Source organism: Lepus europaeus, chromosome 11, assembly GCF_033115175.1.
Source record: "Lepus europaeus isolate LE1 chromosome 11, mLepTim1.pri, whole genome shotgun sequence".
Lineage (NCBI taxonomy): Eukaryota > Metazoa > Chordata > Mammalia > Lagomorpha > Leporidae > Lepus > Lepus europaeus.
This window is the reverse complement of record NC_084837.1, coordinates 74426082-74443825: the sequence shown is the minus strand read 5'-3', so window position 1 is coordinate 74443825 and position 17744 is coordinate 74426082.

Genomic DNA, 17744 nt, shown 5'->3' with positions numbered 1-17744 from the left:
AGGACAGAGGTCCAGCATGGGGAGCAAGTGCACAGTGACTCCTGTTGCAGATATAACAACTGACACTCTTATTTATGACATCAGTGATCACCTGAGGCTCTTGACATGAGCTGCCAAGGCTATGGAAGCCTTTTGAGTTCACAAAATCCATCAGTTTTTAAACAGGGCCATATGCAAAGTGGAAGTTCTCTCCTCCCTTCAGAGAAAAGTACCTCCTTCTTTGATGGCCCCTTCTTTCCACTGGGGTCTCACTCAAAGAGATCCTTGATGCAGAACCGTTTTTGCTGCTATGTCGTGGCTTTCCATGCCTGAAATGCTCTCATGGTGTTTTCAGTTAGGTATTAGGGGCTGATGCTGAGGTCAGAGTGCTGTTTAGTCCACCCATATCTTACCACCACTTCTACCACACCAAATGCAATTCAGATACCGGTCCTCAAATGTTACTTGTCCTTGACCCCTTTGTAGTCAGATTCCTGGGAGGAGTCTCCTACTCTCAAAGTCCTCTCTCTTTTTTAATTTATTTGAAAGACAGAGTTACAGAGAGAGAGATGGAGCCAGAGACAGAAAGAAAGGTGTTCCATCCGATAATTTACTCCCGCAAGTGACTACAATGGCCAGAGCTGAGCTGATCTGAAGCCAGCAGTTAGGAGCTTCTTCTGGGTCTCCCACACGGATTCAGGGGCCCAAGGACTTGGGCCATCTTCTACTGCTTTCTCAGGCCATAGCAAAGAGCTGGATCAGAAGTGGAGCAGCTGGGACTCGAACGGGCGTCCATATGGGATGCCGGCCCTGCAGGCCAGGGCTATAACCTGCTGTGCCACAGTGCCAGCCAAGTCCTCTCATTTTAAATGAAAAATCCAAGAAGTAGATCTCATCTACTTAGGATATTTGCTTGCCTGAGATGGTTATTGCTAAATAAACTCAGGGATGTTTAAATTTCATAGTTAGTGATTCTAATATACTTGAGAAGTTGGGTGACAAATTTGGGTATAAAATGACTTTTAAGAGTAAGTCCTGGGGCCAGCACTGTGGCATAGTGGGTAGGGCCACTGCCTGCAGTGCCAGCATCCCATATGGACACCAGTTCAAGTCCTGGCTGCTCCACTTCTGATCCAGCATCCTGCATATGGTCTGGGAAAGCAGTGGAACATGACACAAGTACTGGGGTCCCTACACCTGTGTGGGAAACCTGGAAGTAACTCCTGGCTCCTGGCTTTGGATCAGCCCAGCTGGAGCTGTTGCGGCCCTTCGGGGAGTGAATCAGCGATAGAAGGATTCTCTCTGTCTCTCTCTCTCTCTCTCTCTCTGCCTCTGCTTCTCTGTAACTCTGCCTTTCAAATAAGTAAATATGTAAAAAAAAAAACAAGTCCCACCTTCCTAACAAATGCTCATCATATATATTCAAATATGAAATCTAAAAATCCAAACCTCCTTGTTGGCCTAATTTTCTGCTTAGTACATGGCAACACCTAGTACAAATGGAAAAATTATGCTCTAGACAGAATATAGTTTACCAAAAGTATTGCAGGTTTAAGACACTTCCAATTACATAATGAAACTAATGAACTTGAAAACTGCAACTCTGATAAGTTCATCAGTGTTGATGGTAGAAACAAATAAAATTTGCAAGTAGCTGCATGATAGGGTGAAGCTAAAGGAAAGTAGCTTAGCTAAACAGAAGTAGCACCTGTTTGCTTGGAGGGCTTTTGAACAAGAAGTTATGCTCTTTGGGCTTTGAAGAAGCATCATTTTGTGTTTTTCAGCATGAGAAGCACCGCTGTCCCGTGAAAAGGCTCCTCGGCTAGAATGTTAGAACCAGGTGTAGATTTTAATACTGAAGCTAGTGGAGCTCTGAACTCACAACTTCTACAACCTCACTTGCTTTGAGATTCCCTACAGGAAGCAAGACTTACCTTTCATTTGTCTTTGTCTGTTAGGAACTAACTTCTTTCCTTCTTTCCGCCAAAGTGGTTGATAGAAATGCAACAGGGCCCTTACCACAAAATGACTGATCTCTTGCTAAAATATTGTCTTGACTCGAAGGTCAGAGATTTTGTGTACAGCCATGCAGGTTGTAGGTTGATCACCAAGATGGTTGCACAACCCTATAGACCGAGTGCACAAACCATGATGATGAAGGTTTCCTGGGAATTAGGCAGCAGAGTGGCTCAGCAATGAGAATTCTGAGAGGACAAGCTTCCTAGGGATGAGGTGCTAAATAGAACCATCAAACAAAGTTCAGATCATGATAGCTGCTGATAAGATCTTAATTGCCATGTAGTTTCAAGGACTCATTATCAGCATGATGTGGTGCTCTTTATGAATTCAGATGGGAAGGACCGGAAATGAACTTCAAAGGCTGACTGAACGGGCTGTCAGGTGTTACGGACTTCATTACTTATTCAGTGGCCATGTGCTAGGTGCCAAATACTCTGCTAGGCATTCTTAGGTTTCTCACTGGATTGATAATGTAGTAAACCTCTAACAAGTTTCATCACTCTAGGAATTCGGAAAACCAATGACTAGAAAAATATGAGAATTACATTGAAATACAAGAATTAAAGTTGAAAAAGCTTAATTTCCATATGGCAATTAGTTTCTTAAGGAGCATAATTTCTATTTGTCTTTTGCACATGTGCTGAAGAAGACATTCAGCTGCAGAGTTGCAGTGCCATGCTTTTTATTCCTATAGATGTCAAGTTGCTAAGCGAAGTAAAGTGGGCTTCTGTTCTGGGTACAGAGGCACAGCTTGTGTGACCTCTGGCTGTTCCTTGGTTAAGCTCTATGGCTTAATGATTCTTTGGCCCAGGACCAAACTCACATAATGTTCAGACCATAAGCCTCCGATGGTAGTTTTAAATTTAGCCCAGACTTATGGAGTCATTATCATCCCTTTCTCAAATTCTTAAAGGGCAGACAATCTTTCTACCTGCACTACAAGCTAGAAACCTATGAAGCCATCAGGAATATAATTTAGTATCTTAAAAAGTAAAAACACAAAATTATTTTGATGTATTGAATGATCTATGTAATAGACAGTTGCCTTTAATTAAGAAACTCACTTCTAAACAATTACATTTTTGAAAATTTTTTTTCCTTTAATAATTCTCCAATTTAGACTTTGCAGTTGGAGAAAACCAAATTTGTGTCCGACTCTACCCATTCACTAGCTTTGTGATAGCAATAATGATTATTATTGCTATGGTTAACATTTTTGTAGGACTTACTATATGCCAGGCACTGGGATAAGTGTTCCATATGTTATCTAATTTATTCCTCACAGTGATTATGAGACAGGCACTCTGATTACTCCTGTTTCGTAGATGAAAAAAAGAAGATCTAGAACTTGTACATAACCCCTGCATTACATTAAGCCCAGGTTAGATTATCCTTGCTTCGGTACTTCTGGGAAAGGGACAGCTTGAATTCGAATAGCATGGCAATTCAAAGCTCAGACTGCAGGACATGGACAAAAACTCTAAAGCTGACGTAATACTTAACAAGTGACCAGATAGTTTTCCTGTAAGATTGAAAAACAAAGCAAGGTTGTCAACTCTCACCATTGACATTCAACATCACCCTGAAGTTTCTAGCCAGTGCAGCAAAGCAATAAAGAGAAATAGAAATATGCATATTCCAATAAAGATGAAATTCACTCTTCCCAGATGATATTATTATCACCTATAGAAAAATCCTAAAGATTCTTCCTCAAAACTCCTCAATGTCTTGCTTGCTGCTGAGTCTTGGCAATTACTAATAAAGCCGCTATAAACATCTATATGCAGGTTTTTGTGTGTACATAAATGTTCAGTTTCTTTGGGCAAACAGCAAGGAGTATAATTTCTGGATCATATGGTAGGAGTATATTTAGGTTTATAAAATGCCACTAAAATTTATCTTAAAGTGTTTGCACTATTTCACATTTCCCCCAAGAATGAATGAGAGTTCTGGTTGCTCCACATCCTTGTCAGCATTTGGTACTGTCAGTGTGCTTGTTTTGAGGCATTTTTCATCTTTTTTTTTTTTCTTTTTTTCTTTTTTTTTTTTTTTTTGACAGGCAGAGTGGACAGTGAGAGAGAGACAGAGAGAAAGGTCTTCCTTTTTGCCGTTGGTTCACCCTCCAATGGCCGCCGCGGTAGGCGCGCTGCGGCCGGCGCACCGCGCCGATCCGATGGCAGGAGCCAGGTGCTTCTCCTGGTCTCCCATGGGGTGCAGGGCCCAAGGACTTGGGCCATCCTCCACTGCACTCCCTGGCCACAGCAGAGAGCTGGCCTGGAAGAGGGGCAACCGGTGTTTTGAGGCATTTTAATGGGGGTGTAGTGCTATCTCATTTACATTTGCAATTCCCTGATGGCATAGATAGGGCGCATCTCTTCATATGCTTATTTTCCATCTCTGTACATTTTTTGGTGAATTAATTGTTCAAATCTTTGGCCCCCTTTTGTTTATTTTCTTATTGCTGAATTTTAAGGGTTATTTGCACATGTGGGGTAACAGTTCTTTATTAGCTATACCTTTTTGCAAATATCGTCTCCATGTCTGTGGCTTGTTTTCTTAGTCTTTTGATAGTGTCCTTCACAGAGCAGAAGTTTTTCATTTCAGTGAAGTCCAGTTTATCAATCATTAGTTTCATGGCTCATACCCTTGGTATTATATCAAAAAAGTCATCACCATGCCTAAGGTCATATAGATTTTTCTCTAATAATTTAGGATTTTTATGGTTTTGTGTTTTTACTTTCAAGTTTATGATCCATTTTAATTTAATTTTTGTGAAGGGTAGGTCTGTGTCTATATTCATGTTCTTTTATGGAGATATCCAATTGTCCTTGTACTATTTGTTGGAAAGACTGTCTTTTCTCCATGTGTTGCTTTTACTCCTTTGTCATCAATTGGCTCTATTTATGAAGGTCTATTTCTGGGTTCTCTATTCTGTTACATCGATCTATTTTGTCTTTTCTTTTATCAATAACACACTATATTCATTACTGTAGCTTCGTAATAATCTTGAATTTGGTGATGTCAGTTCTCCAACTTTGTTCTTCCCCTTCATTATTATGTTGCTTATTTTGGATCTTCTGCCCCCTCTATAAAAACTTCAAACTCAATTCATCAATATCCACAAGGTAGCATGGTAGGATTTTGATTGGAACTGTATTGAGTCAAGTTGGGATAAACTAATACCTTGACAATACTGAGTCTTCTTATCTATGAACATGGAATAGTTCTTTATGTAGTTCTTTAAATTTTTTCAACAGAGTTATATAATTTTCTTCATATAGAACTTAGATATTTTTGAAGATTTATACCAAGCATTTCATTTTAAGGGATGCTAGTGTAAGTTGTATTGTGCTTTTAAACTCAAATCCCACTCGTTCATTGATGGTGTATAGGAATGCAAGTGACTATTGAATGTTATTGTGCAAACTTTTGTTCTGAAACCTTACTATAATTTTAGTTCCAAGAAGATTTTGTTGTTGATTCTTTCATATTTTCCACATAGACATGCTATCAGCAAATAAAGAGTTTTCTTTTTCCAGCATTTCCTTCTCTTACCTTGTTGCATTAACTAGAACCTCCTACAGAGTTTGAAAACCTTACCTTGCTACTGACCCTTGTAGGAAAGATTCTAGCTTCTCACTGGTTTTTTTTTTTTCTCTTAATCATGAATGGCTTATGGATTTTGTCAAATGTTTCTGTATTTATATGATCCTGTGATTTTTCTTTTTTGACCTGTTGATATGATGGATTACATTAATTTATTATTCATTTTTTAATTATTTATTTGTAAGACAGGGGAAGAGAGAACTTCCAACCACTAGTTCACTCCCCAAACCCACAATGTTTAGGACAAGGACAAGCCCAAGGTCAGGTCTCCCATGTGGGAGGCATGAACCCAATTACTTGAGGCATCACTGCTGCCTCCCTCTCTGTATTTGCAGGAAACTGGAGTCACAAGCTAGAACCAGGAATCAAACCCAGGACATGAGCACCTTAACTGCTAGGCTAAATGCCCACTCCTGTTAAGTGATTTTGTTGAATGTTGAACCAGTCTTACATATAGGGAGGAAACTTAAATGCATATATTTCCAAGTGAAAGAAGACAATCTGAAAAGGGTATATACTATATGATCCCATCTATAGGACATTCTGGAAAAGGCAAAATGATGCAGACATTAAAAATATCAGTCATTTCCATGGGTTGGGACAAGAGAGGAGGGGAAAAAATAAGCAGAGTGCTGAGGAATTTTAGGGGAGTGGAAATATTCTGGATAATACTATAATGGTGATTACATGTTATTATACATGTCTAAACCCACAGAATGTACAACATCAAGAGTTATTGCTAATGTAAACTATGGACTTTGGGTGACTGTGCTGTGTCAGTGTAGGCTCATGACTGTAACAAATGTACCATCTGTGGAGGATGCTGATATGGAGACCACATACATGGCACCAGGCATACATAGGAAATCCCTGTACTTTTCACTAAGTTTTGCTACAAATCCAAAACAACTCCCTAAAAAAATAGTCTGTGAATTATTTTACTTTGAAAATGAAGCTACTGAAAGTAGTGAGTAAGTTTATACTGATACACAAAAATAACAGTTGTGTATAATAATAACTATGAGCCATAAATCAACATTTAAATATAGTATCATTTATAATAGCACCGAAAAACATGAAATAGTTAAGTACAAATCTGACAAAATCTGGGCAAGATCTGTACACTGAAAACTACTGCCTACTGATGAAGAAATCAAAAGGTATTTAAGTAAATGAATAAATATACCAGGTTGATGACTGGAAAGTCTCAATATTATTAAAATGTTAATTCTCCTCAAACTTATCTATAGATTCAACACAAGTCTAACAAGCATCCTAGCAGGATATATTGCAAAAATTGACAAGCTAGTTCTAAAATTTAGACAGAAAGAAAAAGGAAGTACAGTTGACAAGATAATTTTGGAAAAAAAGCAAGAACAATGGAAGTCTTGTGCTATGGTTTGAAGATGATTAACCCCCCCAGAGATTCATGTGTCAAAAGTTTGATCTTCAGTGTGGCAATGTTAAGAGGTGGTGGAATTGATAAAGGGTGGGGCCTGGAGAGAGACTGTGAGGTGATTGAGGAGTGCCCTGAGAAAGATGCCGGTTTCTTCTCCTGACACCCCAGGCATGCTCTGGCTTCCTGTCTGGTGATGTGATCTCTCCCTGTTGCACCCATTCCCACCACCATGAGGTAAAGCAACCAGGAGAATCCTTACAAGAGTCAGCGCCATGCTGTTTGGACCTTTAGCCTCTAAAACTGTGGGACAAGTAAACCTCTGTTCTGCATAAGGTACCCAGCCACAGGGCTTTTGTCATAGTAATGGGACATCTTCTATGTGCAAGTGTTGGTCAGCTTCCAAGGCTTGCTTCTATGTGTCTTCCTCATTTAACTGCACAAAAATCCCTGTTTTCCTTAGGCCTTTCCACACACAAGCTAACGTCTACCTTACCTATCAGAAGCAGGAAAGTCCTTCTCATCTTCCCTTAGCCCTTCTGTTTTAAGCAGGCCATAACAAAATTCCCTGCCTGTCCTCTAAAACAGGTCATGAAGTCACCCCTGGGGTGTCTCCCCTATATTTGGATCAGAGAGATGTCACACAAGGACACAGAGAAGATTCAGATCAAAGAGGTTTTGCTAAGTTCCCCCAGTTTATTACCATTACCACCCATTTTTCTGCATGACTGGTCACAAAAATGGTTTTCCCTGGTTTGGGGGGAGTCTTCTTTTAACTCTTCTGTGTTACACTTTAAATAAATTTGTATGTAATGTGTAAGAAATGAAAAAGTAATTTCTACTATAAAGAAATATCTTCTAGAGTCTGCTGCTTCTCATGATTCATGGAGAGCAGTAAAACTTCGCTGGTCTGCAAATTTCACACTCAAGCCCTATTTTCATGATTTGGGATTATTTATAAGGGTCTCACAAATAGCACTGTGAAATATGTCTGCCATTCTTCCTACACTAAAGAGATTACGATTTCAATAGACTGCATTTGCGTGAACAAACAGCACACAATGGTACAATGGCCAACTGCAAATTATAGTTTAATTAAATTGCTAATTCAGGATCTTGTTTTTTTTTTAAGATTTATTTTATTTATTTGAAAGACAGAGTTACAGAGAGACATAGAGACAGAGAGAGATGTCTTCCATCCGCTGGTTCACTCCCCAAATGGCCGCAACGGCCAGAGTGGCACCGATCAAAGCCAGGAAACAGGTGCTTCCTCTGGGTCTCCCATGCGGGTGCAGGGGCCCAAGGACTTGGGCCATCTTCTACTGCTTTCCCAGGCCATAGCAGAGAGCTGGATCGGAAGAGGAGCAGCTTGGACTAGAACCAGCGCCCGTATGGGATGCCGGCGCTTCGGGCCAGGGCTTTAACCCACTGCACCACAGTGCCAGCCCCAGGATCTTCTGTATGATGTGAGCAATATTGGAATATAGTGCAGCAGCCTCCGTAGATACAGAAGCCTCAGTCCATGCAAGAGTGTGAACATCTCTTGTTGAACACCTCTTCATTTGACTACTGCTTATAGCCCTTGACTATTTTTCTGCTGGACTATGGCTTTTTTACTTTTTATTTGTTGAATTTCTTATTTAGTGGAGCCATTAAGCCTTTGACTATAATGTAAATTAAAATATGTTATTGCAAAAAATGTTTTAAAGATGAAGAAGAACTGGCCTGTTTAATGGACTGGATTATTGGGTATTAGATAAAGGAGGCAGCACATTTGCTGAGAGAGGGAATGAAATAAGGGATCAAGGGAAGAAGGATAAACAAATTTGTTTTAAAAGAAATTTTATCAGATGGGCACTTTGGCACAGTGGGTTAAGCTGCCACTTGGGATGCCCACATTCCATATCAAAGTGCAGGGTTCAAATCCAGGTATTCTGTGCTTCCAGTCCAGCTTCCAGCTAGTGTACCAGGGAGGCAGCAAATAATGGCCCAAGTATTTCAGTGTCTGTCACCTGGATGGAGTTCTTGGCTCCTGGCTTTAGGAGGGCATTTGGGGGAGTGAACCAGTAGATGGAAGATCCTTTCTCCCTCTCCCTCCCTCTCTCTTTCCTTATCTCTCCTTTACTCTGTCTTTTAAATAAATAGATTTATTTTTTAAAAACTTTTATTTTTTAAAATAAAATGAGAAAATGCTTATAATTTTGGGATGGGGACCAGAGGATGGTGCCAGAGGAACGAACTTCACAAGAGTGTGATTGACAGATAATAAAGGGCAAGGGTCAGGAGCAGGGAGATCAGGCTTCAGAACAGAGAGAACTGATAGAGACAGAGCTCTGGAGAAAGAGCTGCAGGAGCAAAGGGTGACAAGAAGTGAAGGGCAATTCTGCAAGTTTTGCCAAAAAAGAGGGAAAAGGTGAATCAGAGGCACAGAATATAAGATCTGTGATTGTGAAGATCAGAGACAACTGAAGACCCCTCTGAAATGAGACCTCTGAGCCCAAAGAATGTGCAAAGAAGACAGAAGTTGCCAGACTGAGAAGAGGTAAGGAGGAAGGATAGAGAGATAACCATTTCCTATAGTGCAAGCTTATGCAGGGCTGTCGTGGTAGGGTCTATTTCTACCAAGAAAAAAGAAGATGGGGACAGGCATTTACCTTAGCAGTTAGGAGATGAATCAGGACACCCACGTCCACACAGGAATGCCTGCATTTGATGCTCAGCTCTGGGTTAGACCCCTGCCAGTCGGGTCTCTCACATGTGAGACTCAATTTGAGTTCCCAGATTCTAGCTTCAACCTGAAGCAACCCTGGTCATTGTGGACATTCATTTGGGGACTGAACCAGCAGACTAGAACCCTCCCTCTCATTTGCTCACTCATTCTCTCCTTCTCTCTCAATAAATTAAATAAATAAATAAATAAAATATTTGGAGGAGAAGGGCTGGCAGGCTCCAAACATGAAGGAAGGGTGGGAAAATAGTGACACTGATGGTTTGATTTGAACTGTGCCAAATAAAGGAATTCAAATATCACATGTTGGTCAATGAATTTTTAATAATTTTTAAATAGCACATCCTGAAAAATAATATTAAGAGAAAAATGAGCCTCTTGCTGGAAGAAAATGAGCTTCTATATATCTGAATAAATCCTGAGAACTCCTTGCAACTTTTCCAGGCTGATTAGAACACTCTCTAACAATTCGATTCATTTCTTAAAATCAACACGAATGTACAAAACACAAAGAAATTCCGTTCAAGCTTACATTTCTTTGATAGGGAGAGAAACACTATGTTGCCAGCTACAGTAGTGAGTCTTTTCTCAAATATACATACATACAAGTTGAGGTGGCACACTTGAGTTTCACTTTCTACATAAATAAAACAGAACCTATCCAATTTGAATCATGCCCTCCTGGGCACTCCTCCCTCTTCTCTTGAGTGCAAGCCCATCCTAGCAGGGATTGATACATTCCTGTGAGATTTGGTGCAACATTTTGTCTTTCTGATTGAGATGTATGGTTTCTGGTCCCTATTGTTTCATTTAGAACAATTAAGGTTCAGGGTACATGAGTTGGCAAAGCACATTACAAACAATGGCTGCAGAATAAACTGCAAATCAATCCACACTCAATCAGCCTGAAAATCCCTGCCAGCACCACAAAGCCATCCCCACTCCAGCTCCTCTTCTCCCCCTCCGCCTTGACTGCAGAAAGGAAATCTCCCTTGTTCTGTTTTTCATGATTTTGCAGAAGTGTTTACCCATCCAGACATAAAACTTTACAGTCCGGGACTGGGGGGGAGAGGGGTGGAGGATCACAGGTGGACGGGGCAAGAATACTAAGGGGGTGTGGCTCAGCTCATAACTACTTTGCCCCGCAAATAGAAGATACTTTTTCCATTCCTCGACCCTGATATTGACACTTTATGGAAATCTGTCAGTTAACCTTCCTGATGGAAAAATTTGGTCTTTGGTTCATCATCTATCCATGTGGTGCCTGAGTTCATGTCTCCTTCCTTCCTCACACATTTGTAAGTATTCACCCCACAAAGCTGCCTATTTGATCTGAGAGCATGAGCTGCCCAGGTGAAAGAATGCTGTTCAGTTGCAAGGCATAGGCATTCCATTAGCCCACCTTCAGCACCCTTTTTTTTTCTTGTTTAAATGGAAGAGCACTAGGCTAAGTAGTTCATCCTGTCTAGAATTCTGGGTAGAGGCACTGCAGGGCTGCTACAGACCATGTTTCCAAACTCAAAGGAAGTTTGGCATAACATTAAAAAGTATGGCATAACATCAAAATTTTAAATGTGCTTTATCTAGCAATTCCACTATGAGAGTTTTCTCCTATAGTACACCTTTCCCAAGAAGGCAAAGATATGTATATGAATGTTTCTTGAAATACTGTATGAATATAGTTTTAAAAAAACATAACCAACCTAGAGGAGAGTGGGTAAATAATTCATGATGAAATCATGTGATACAAATTATGCAACCCTCAAAAGAATTGTAGATCTATGTGAACTGAATCAGAAAACTGCTCTTAAGATGTAGCTAAATTTAAAAATTAATTATAGAATTGATTTGTAGTGTTAGCCCATTTGTGTAAAATCAAAAAATTTGCAAAAAAATATGTATTTTTTGAATCAGAGAAAGCCATTACCAAATTTTTAACCACAGTTACCTCTTGGGGTGGAATTTGGGAGACAACTGTGTCTTTATATATTTTGGCATTCATTTTTTGCAAGGAAGATATGTTATTTACAATATACATAGGAAGATACTTCAAAAAAGTATATGCTGGAGCCAGCACTGTGGCATAGCAGATAGGGCTGCCACCTTCAGTGCTGGCATCCCATAGGGGCGCTGTTTGAGTCCCTGCTGCTCCGGTTCCAATCCAGCTCTCTGCTATGGCCTGGAAAAGCAGTGGAGGACTGCCTGAGTCCTTGGGCCCCTGTACACACTTTGGGAGACCCAGCAGAAGCTCCTGGCTTGTGACTTCTGGTTTCAGATTGGCTCAGCTCTGGCCATTGTGGTCATCTGAGGAGTGGACCAGCGGATAGAGGATCTCTCGCTCGCTCGCTCGCTCGCTCGCTCTCTGCCTCTCTGTAACTCTGCCTTTCAAATAAATAAATAAATCTTTTTTTTAAAGTATATGCAAAATGAATTAAAAGATAAGTTTGTTTTGGTTAAAATAATGTTTAAAATCCATGCATATGAAATCTCCAAAAAGTTCATGAAGGGGCCAGCATTGTGGCATAGTGGGTTAAGCGAGAGCTTAAAAGGCCTGCATCCCATATCAGAACACCTGTTCAAGTCCTGGCTGCTCACCTCCCTGCTGATGCCTCTGGGAAAGCAGCAGAAGATGGCCCAAATCCAGATGGTGTTCTGGGCTCCTGGCTTTGGCCTGGCCCAGCCTTAGCCGTGAGGCCATTTGGGGTGTGATCCAGTAAATAGAAGATCTCTGTCTCACCCTCTCTCTCTGTCACTCTACCTTTCAAATAAATAAAATATATCTTTCTTTAAAAAGTTCATGAAAATATATATTAGGAAAAAATTAGACATGAATTTCAAAAAATTTTCACAGCAAAGTAAACTTTTACTTCCATTTTTCCACAAAATTTCTGAATTACCTTCATAGATAAATATATAGATAAATACATTTAGTAAAGTATATATTTATATATATGTTAAACTATAACCTACACATTGGAAGTATCTTCTGTTTTGCTTCTTCTCTGTTTATTCATCCCGTCAACAGAGTTATAATCTAGCAGTGCGGAATACCAATCTTCTGTACACCTTGTTAGGCCCCCTAAGCTTAGGATGGCATCTTAATCAAGTGACAGTTTTAAACATTCAAATAATAACCTATATGAATTCAGGTTCCTTTTCTTCCTTCCAATTCACCTATTATAGATAGACATAAAGGAGAGAGCTGTCCCCTATAACTTAGCGGCTGGTCATTTGAGACCCAGTGTCTATCTGGTCAAGTCTTCTTAAGGCTTACTAATAAAGAAAATATAACTACTAGCATTTTTTCTGCATTTATTGTGTGCCACATTCTGTACCACATTTCCTACTTATATTATCTCATATCATCCTCACAACAAGGTTACAAAATAGCTAGTGCCGGCTGGCGCCATGGCTTAACAGGCTAATCCTCCGCCTTGCGGCGCCAGCACACCGGGTTCTAGTCCCGGTTGGGGCGCCAGATTCTATCCCGGTGGCCCCTCTTCCAGGCCAGCTCTCTGCTATGGCCCAGGAAGGCAGTGGAGGATGGCCCAAGTCCTTGGGCCCTGCACCTGCATGGGAGACCAGGAGAAGCACCTGGCTCCTGGCTTCGAATCAGCGAGATGCGCCGGCCGCAGTGGCCACTGGAGGGTGAACCAACGGCAAAAAGGAAGACCTTTCTCTCTGTCTCTCTCTCTCACTATCCACTCTGCCTGTCCAAAAAAAAAAAAAAAAAATAGCTAGTGCCATCTGTATTATCTTCCTTCTTATGTATTTGATGGCTGCTGATGTCACCCAACTAAATCATGGCACAGCAAGCACGTGCAGTCTAAGTGTTGAGATGCCACAGCTGTTCTGAGTGTACAATAGGCGCTCACACTGGAAGTGGTCAGTGCGGTAGCTGGTAGTTCTAGTAATATTTGCTAAGCTGTCAGCCTGTGAAAGGAAACTGATGAAGCAAGGGGAAAACAAAACACAATTATGAGATTTGGGAAGTCCATGCCAGTAACCTGTCAAACTCATGATTTATGAAAAGCGTTAATGAAGTATAAACAATTCCAGGTGGGTCATTCAATCAAGCTCTTGATGGTGAGCTTTCACTGTTTAGAATCTGGGCAGCTACCAAATAGAATACTAATTCCTTGTGGGAGAAAACTCCAGATTGAATTATGTTGTAATTATGAGCTGGAGAAGGGTACTGGCATAAAAGTATGTCTGGGTGCTGAATGTATGTGTTGGCTGCAAGGTCAGGTTTCATCACATCAAGTCTCCATGGGTTACAAGACACTCTGGATTCTAGCCTGAGATCAAACATGGGATATGAAATGTGAACCCACTTCACCTTCAGTTTCCTCTCCAGCCAGTGAGGATACTGGAGTCGTCCATGGCCATGGCAATGTGTGGAAGTCAGGGCGACAGTCAATCCTTACTGGGCTTCCACATCTTAACTCTTCCAGGCCGACTTTCCACCCATTTTCATCCAATGAATAATTTTCTAGCCCTAGTATTTGCCAGAAGTTCTGCTTCCATACAGAGTAGGAAAAGCATGTTTCTTCACCCTAAGTAATGCAAAATCTGGTAGGAGATCTCAATTCTTGTAGGGAGTATACAGATAATTTTCCAGGCATGAATGTTTGACACGCCACTCCCTTTTTCAGAAACATTAAAGGCTGCCTGCCTATTCTCAGATCAAATGTAAAACCTACCCTACTTTCAAGGCCCAAAGCATGGCCTACCTCCTTTGTAAGATTTTCCAGACTAATCCCAATTCACATGTTTTGCTATGCTTTTTTCTAATAGTTTCAAAGTGTCAGGCCTCACACTTAGGTCTTTAATCCATTCTGAGTTGACTTTTGCACATTCTTCTGCATGTGGATATCCAGTTCTCCCAGTACCATTCTTTGAAAAGACTACCATGGTGCTTTAATTACTACCACTTTGTAATATATTTTAAAGTAAGGTAGTAAGGTGCCTCCTCCCTGGTTCTTTTTGCTCAAGATCCTTTGGCTATTCAGTGTCTTTTGTGATTTCACACAAATTTTAGTAATTTTTCTAGTTCTGTGAAAAATATCATCCCATTTTGATAAGGATTGCATTGGATTTATAAATCACCTTGGGTAATATGAACATTTTGATTCTTCCAATTCATCTACATGTAATTTCTATTTCTTTTTGTTCTCTTCAATCTCTTTCTTCAATGATTGATAGTTGTAATGGGAGAGATCTTTTACCTCCTTGGTTAAATTTATTCCCAGGTACTTTTTTGCAGCTATTGGAAATGGTATTGCTTTCTTGATTTCTTTTTCAGATTATTTACTATTGGTGCTTAATAGTACTATTGATTCTTGTACATTGACTTTGTATCCCGCAACTTTGTTGAATTTATTAGTTCTAATAGCTTCTTGGTGGAATCTTTGGGGTTTGCTATGTGTAAGATCATGTCATCCACAAACAGTGATAATTTGACTTCCTTCCTTCCAATTTGAGAGCCCTTTCTTTCTTTCTCTTACCTTATTGCTCTAGTTAGATCTTCAAGTACTATGATTTTAAAATCAGGGGTGAACATGGCATCCCTGCCTTTTCAAGATCTTAAAGAGAAATCCTTCAGCTTTTTCCCATTCAATATATTGTTGGCTTATGTTGAGGTATGTTTCTTCTGTACTTAATTTGGTCAGAGTTTTTACCATTGAGGGATGTTGGATTTTGTCAAATGCCCTTTCTGCACCAAATGAGATTATTATAAGATTTTTATCCTTCATTCCAATGATGCAGTGTATTACATTTACTGATTTGTCTATGTTGGGAATATTGTATATGTTGCAATGATGAATGAATCCCACTTGATCATAGTGAATGATCTTTCTAATGTGCTGTTGGATTCTATTTGCTAGTATTTTTAAGACATTTCTTTATTTGAAAGGCAGAGTTACAGAGAGAATGAGAGACTGAGAGAGCTATTCCATCTACTGCTTCACTCCCCAAATGGTCACAATGACCAGGGCTGGGCCAAGCTCAAGCCTGGAGCCAGAATCTTCTGGCCCTCCCACGTGGGTAGCAGGTGCCCAAGCACTTGAGCCATCTTTTGCTGCTTTTCCCAGGCCATTAACAAGGAGCTGGATGGGAAGTGGAACACCCAGGACAGGAATTGGTACTCATATAGGATGCTGGTGTCCCAGGTGGTCACTTAACCCACTACGCCACAACACTGGCCTCTTGATTTGCTAGTATTTTATTGAGGATTTTTGCATATGTGTTTGTCAAGAATATTGGCTTATAGCTTTCCTTTGTGTCCTTGTCTGGTTTTGGTGTCAAGACAATGCTGGACTCATAGAATGAATTTGTAACAATTGCCTCCTCTTCTATTTTTTGAAATAAGAAGAACTGGTGTTAATTCTTCTCAAAGTTTGTTAGAATTCAGTAGTGCGGCCATCTGGTCCTGGGCTTTCCTTTGATATGAGGGGTTTTTTTTTAATTACTGATCCAATCTCACTACTCATTACTGGTCTGTTCAGGTATTCTATTTCCTCATGAGTCAGTATTCACAAGGTACATATGTCCAATAATGAGTTCTTTTCTTGTAGGTAATCAAATTTGCTTTCACATAATTGTTGATAGTAACCCTAATAATGATTTGTATTTCTGTGATGTTAATCGTAATTTCTCTATTATCATCTGTGATTTTATGTATTTGAATCCTCGATTAGCCAAACTAAGGGTTTATTGGTTTATTTGCCTTTTCAAAGAACCAGCTTTGGTTCATGTACTTTTTTTTATATTTTTTTGGTCTCTATCATTTATTTGTGCTCTGAGTTTTATTATTTCTTTCCTTATACTAATTTTGGCTTTGACTTGTCCTTGTTTTTCTAATTCCTTGATGCAGGCATTGATTACTATAATACTTCCCTTAGAGCTGAGTTTGCTGTAACCCACAGGTTTTGGTATGCTGTGTTTCCATTTTCATTTGTTTCAAGAAATTTTTTTAATTTCCTCCTTGATTACTTTTTTGATCCATTGACTATCAATGGAATTTGGTTAATTTTCATGTACTTGTGTTCTTTCCAAAATTGTTCTTGTTATAGATTCCTAGTTATACTTTATTATCATCAGAAAAGATACTCTAAAGGATTTCTATTCTTTTAAATTTGTTTGATTCATTTTGTGACCCACCATAAGATTTATCCTGGAAAATGTTCTATGTGTTGTAGAAAAGAGAGTGTATTCTGAAGCTATGGGATGGAAAGTTCTGTAGATTTCTATTAAGTCCAACTGATCAAGGGTACAATTTAACTCTGCTATTTCTTTGTTGATTTTCTGTCTAGATGATCTGTCCATAGGAGTGTCAAAGCCCCCTACCATTGTTGTATTGGAGTCTATCTCTCGGCTTAGGTCTATTAAGATTTGCTTTAGGTATTAGAGCACCCCATTATTGGGTACATATATATTTATAAGTATTTTTTCCTCTTGCTGTTTGAGCTCTTTATCATTATGTAATGACCTTCCTGGTCTCTTTTTACTGCTTTTATTTTAAAATCTATGTTATAGCAGTATAGCTAGTCCTGCTTTCTTTAGGGTTCCCTTTGCATGAAATATCTTGTTCTATTCTTTTACTTTCAATTACATGTGAGTTTTGTTCTAAGGAACATATACTTGGCTCCTGTTCTTTAATCCATTCAGTCACTGTATGCCTTTTAATTGGAGAATCTAGTCCACTGACCTTGAAGGTAATTGTTGATAGATAAAGTATTACTACTGCTATTTTGATACTTACTGTATATTTTTATTGTAGCTCCCTTCCTTCTCCATCTCTTAGAATCTTCACTTGTGGTTGAGTGATTTTCCCTAGTGGAATACTTTGACACATGCTTATCATTTTTGATAAGCCTGTCACAGGTTCTTGCATTATGGTTACCATGAGACTTACCCAAAAAAAACTTCTTTTACCATAACAAAGTATGTTGAAATGATAACACAAGGTTTATTATAAAGATAGGGAAACAAACAAAAAACAGACAAGAAATT